Below are 4,742 nucleotides of genomic sequence, written 5' to 3'. Positions count from 1 at the left end.
CCCGCCTCAAGAAACCAGTTCGTGCTTCTGCTTCTCACACCGACACTTCTTCTTCTACCACAGCTCTCACTACAACCTCATCGCAGCAGCCACAATTTTTCAATCATCACCGCAACAATCAACGTGGAAATCGCAGAGGCGGCGGAACCAGCAAACGTGGGCGAGGGCGCTTCTCTTACAACCCTTGGAACTCAGGCCCGTATTGGACACCACCACCACCACCGTTTTGGATGCCTCAGTATCAAGGCTGGCCTCTACCTCCACGACCTTCTAGTCCACCTCCGCATGCCAATCTTGTTGAGTTTCCGTGGCTAGAAGAGGCTTACACATCCGAATCTGTTGCTGATACGTCTGCTGGAAATTGGTTCCTAGACTCTGGTGCCTCTGCTCACTTAGTCACAAACCCAGGTATGCTCCACTCTAATCTTAAACATAACACCGGTCAATCAGTCATTGTGGGCAACGGTTCTTCCATTCCTGTTTCCACCATCGGTTCCTCTTTCATTCCTACTAAAACCAAACCTCTTCTTCTCAATAATATTCTTGTTGCCCCGGATATTGTTAAAAACTTAATCTCTGTCCGCAAATTCACCAGAGATAATTGGTGCTCTGTTGATTTTGATCCTTTTGGTTTCACTGTGAAGGATCTTCAAAGTTGGAAAACTCTTCTCCGATGTGACAGCTCCGGTGATCTTTATTCTCTTCCAGCTTCATTCAATAAAACTCAAGCTTCTTCCACAGCTCTTTTGGCTTCAACACCGGCGCTATGGCATAAGAGACTCGGCCACACCAATAACGATTCTCTTAAATCTATTTTTCAATCAAATCCTTCTCTCTATGAGAAAGGAAAATTTCCTATTTCCTGTGAACCTTGTTATTTGGGAAAATCAATAAAACTTCCGTTTGTGGCTTCTCAATCTGTTGTTTCTAAACCATTTGAAACCATTCACTCTGATTTGTGGACATCGCCTGTTGCGTCCATTAGTGGTCTGCGTTATTACATTATTTTTCTTGATCAATTCACACATTATCTTTGGGTTTATCCTCTTCGCTGGAAAAGTGAAGCTTTCTCTAAATTCCTTCATTTTTCTGCTTATGTTAATACTCAATTCAACTCCAAAATCAAGAATTTTCAGTGTGATAATGGTGGCGAATACAACAATCCCGAGTTTCATAATTTCTTTGCTTCTAATGGCATCACTGCTCGTTTCTCATGTCCTCATACTTCTCAACAAAATGGCAAATCAGAGAGGATAATTCGAACAATCAACAATGCCATTCGAACACTCTTGTTCCAAGCTCGTTTGCCTCAAACGTTTTGGGTCGAAGCACTTCATGTTGCAGCCCATGTTCTCAATATCACTCCTTCCAAAGCCATTCATAATCAAATCCCACACACTCTTCTCTTTCAAAAACAACCATCTTATGATCATCTTCGTGTCTTCGGTTGCTTGTGCTTTCCAAATCTCAATCACTCCAATCTGTCAAAACTGTCGCCGAGAACAACCCCATGCTTGTTTCTTGGCTATCCTTCAAATCATCGAGGTTATCGCTGTATGGATCTAAAAACAAACAAAATTATCATCTCTCGTCATGTTTACTTTGATGAGGAAAAATTTCCTGCAGTTGAATCAAAACCTCCAAACGATAATTATCGTTTCCTGGAAGTCTCCGATGAGCCTTCTCCCCTGTTTCAATCGATTCTTCAGGCTCCTTTTCCCAATTCTCCACAAAGGCCCAACTCATCTCAAGCCCACTCAAAGCCCAAACGCCCAGACCCAATGTTTCGCTCCACCAATTCCATACAAACTCGCTCAAAATCGGGAATAGCCAAACCCAAACAGATCATCTCTCTCATCACCAACACAAAATCGCCTCTTCCAAAAAGTCATCTTCAAGCTCTGTGTGATCCTAACTGGAACCCTGCAATGACTGATGAACATGGTGCTATGATTAAGACTAAGACCTGGAACTTGGTACCTTGGCCTCCTAATGTTAATGTTGTGCGATCTATGTGGCTATTTAAGCACAAATATGATGCTGATGGGGTCTTGTCTAGACATAAGGCTCGCTTTGTTGCTAATGGAAAATCGCAGGAAGAGGGGATAGATTTTAATGAGACATTTAGTCCAGTCGTAAAGCCGGCGACTATCCGAACGGTGCTCAATGTTGGTGTTGCGTTAAATTGGCCAATTCATCAATTAGATGTCAAAAACGCGTTCTTACAAGGAGATCTTGAAGAAACGATGTATATGCACCAACCTCCGGGCTTCGTTGATCAACAATATCCATCTCATGTGTGCAAACTCAACAAAGCTATATATGGATTAAAACAAGCTCCACGTGCTTGGAATTCACGGTTCTCAAACTATCTAAAACTAATGGGCTTTGTTCAAAGCAAGGCAGATTCTTCTTTGTTTATTTTCAGGAAAGGGAAACAATACGCGTATATGTTGCTGTATGTTGATGACATCCTCCTCACTGCCTCCACATCAGAACTTCTTCAGCCTGTCATTGACAAACTCAAAGCTGAATTCCCAATGACAGACATGGGTAAATTGCGACACTTCCTTGGCATTAAGGCGGATTTCAATGACAAAGGATTGTTTTTGTCTCAATCACTCTATGCTGAAGATATCATCACACGGGCTGGTATGGTGGCCTGCAAACCTATCTCAACCCCAGTTGATCTCAAATCAAAGCTCTCAATTGATGAAGGAGAACCACTTGAAGATCCAACGTATTATCGCAAACTTGCAGGTGCATTGCAATACCTCACATTGATGCGTCCTGACATCTCATATGTTGTTCATCAAGTCTGCCTATACATGCACATGCCACGACAGCCTCATCTTCACGCTCTCAAGAGAATAATTAGGTACGTCAAAGGCACAACAAACTTCGGCATTCAGATGGTTCGTGGTAGCATCGATACGCTTACGGCATACTCTAATGCAGATTGGGCTGGATGTCCTGACACACGTCGCTCCACATCCGGTTACTGTGTCTACCTTGGCCCTAATCTGATCTCTTGGTCAGCAAAGAGACAGCCCACACCCTCCCGATCCAGCTCCGAAGCTGAGTATAAGGGCGTTGCGAATAGAGTTGCAGAGCTTACTTGGATAAGAAATCTTATGGTTGAGTTGCATCGTCCAATCAAGGCTGCTTCGGTTGTGTACTGTGACAATATCGGCTCGGTTTACCTTTCCACCAATCCAGTTAAACATCAACGAACAAAGCACATCGAGTTGGATATCCATTTTGTTCGTGACAAGGTTGCCATTGGAGAGGTGAAAGTTCTCCATGTCCCCACTTCACTTCAATATGCTGACATCTTCACTAAAGGACTGCCCACTTCTCTTCACAATGAATTTCGATCCAGCCTCACCGTTCATCCGATGCTGTGACTGAGGGAGGGTGATAGACATGAAATAAAGTCCGTTACACATTTTCAGGATGTTGTTAATATTGTTTTGTATAGCTCCACATATTGTGGATTCTCTACAGATTTTGTATAACGATTTCGGCTTTATAAAGCCTTGTAAAGTTCATGTGAATACTAAGGAAATATATCAGCTTTCATTGTCCTAGTAGCCAAAAAAATCACAAACGAGCCATCACGAGAATAACACAATCAAGAATATAACATCCTTAAAGTTATTACATTATGCTTATGCTTAATTTGTAGCGACTTACTTGAAGGAACAAGTTGCTAAGAGATTTTGCAGTGTCGATCTTATGGTATTCAAGAAGTGAATCCTTAAGCTCCTCCGGCGCCAGAGCTCCGGTTTCCGACAAAACTTTTGGTTTTAGTGCACAGTTCCCCATATAGCCTTTTCTATTTATAAGTTCTCTTACTGTTTCTTGTTCGAGTTATAGCATATTGGAAGAACATGAACTATTAATCTATTATATAGGCAATGCACACACACATACATAGGTCTTGTATATAGTTGTGCCCGTCCATCTCGTTACGCGGTTAGCTAGATAAAGGAGGTGGGGATACAGTGAGACCCAAAGGAAAATAGTAAATCCATTTTTCTTTTGTTTTTATTGCAATTTAACGTAATCAGATTTTTGTACTATTAGACTTCTCTTAACAGAAATGACGTTTGAATGGACTAATTAATACCGAAGGTTAGAGATTATGGAGCTAGTTAATCCTTTACTTCCGACTATTGAATAATGTATTTTTGTAACGGAAAACTGAATAATGTATTTTTGTTATAATTTTTATTTTTTGTCCATTCGGTAATTTAAACGGAAGGCTGGCGAGATTGACGTTAGACGATGATTTGTCTGGTGAATGTGGGGCTATCGAATATTTTTGGTAGTATTGTTACAAAAATATCAATATTATTATAGTTACACTTACATAGCTGGTGACCAAACTCGAGTATACTGCAAGAAAGTTCGGATTCAGAATTATTAGTTGGTAGGGTTTTAGTTTTGATTATGTTCGTTAGAATGCCTCCAAAAAAATCTAAAACGAGATAACATGAACCAAATTGGGAAACAACATGGTCCTAAACCGGAGCAAACCAGTCCAAAAACTGGCAAAATCAAGTAGTCTCAAACAGTACAATATCAGGTATCATCTCAGGGACGCTTCAAGATCAAGACCAATGCTAATGATGGTGTCACCGAGGTACTCCCAGTTCTAAAGAGACGAGAGAAATGGGAAGAGGATCAGCCAACAACAACATCAAGAAATTGAAAAATGCAGAGATTCCTCGTTGTAA

The sequence above is a fragment of the Camelina sativa genome, chromosome 10 (assembly GCF_000633955.1).
Source record: "Camelina sativa cultivar DH55 chromosome 10, Cs, whole genome shotgun sequence".
Classification (NCBI taxonomy): Eukaryota; Viridiplantae; Streptophyta; class Magnoliopsida; order Brassicales; family Brassicaceae; genus Camelina; species Camelina sativa.
This window is presented reverse-complemented; position numbering follows the sequence as displayed.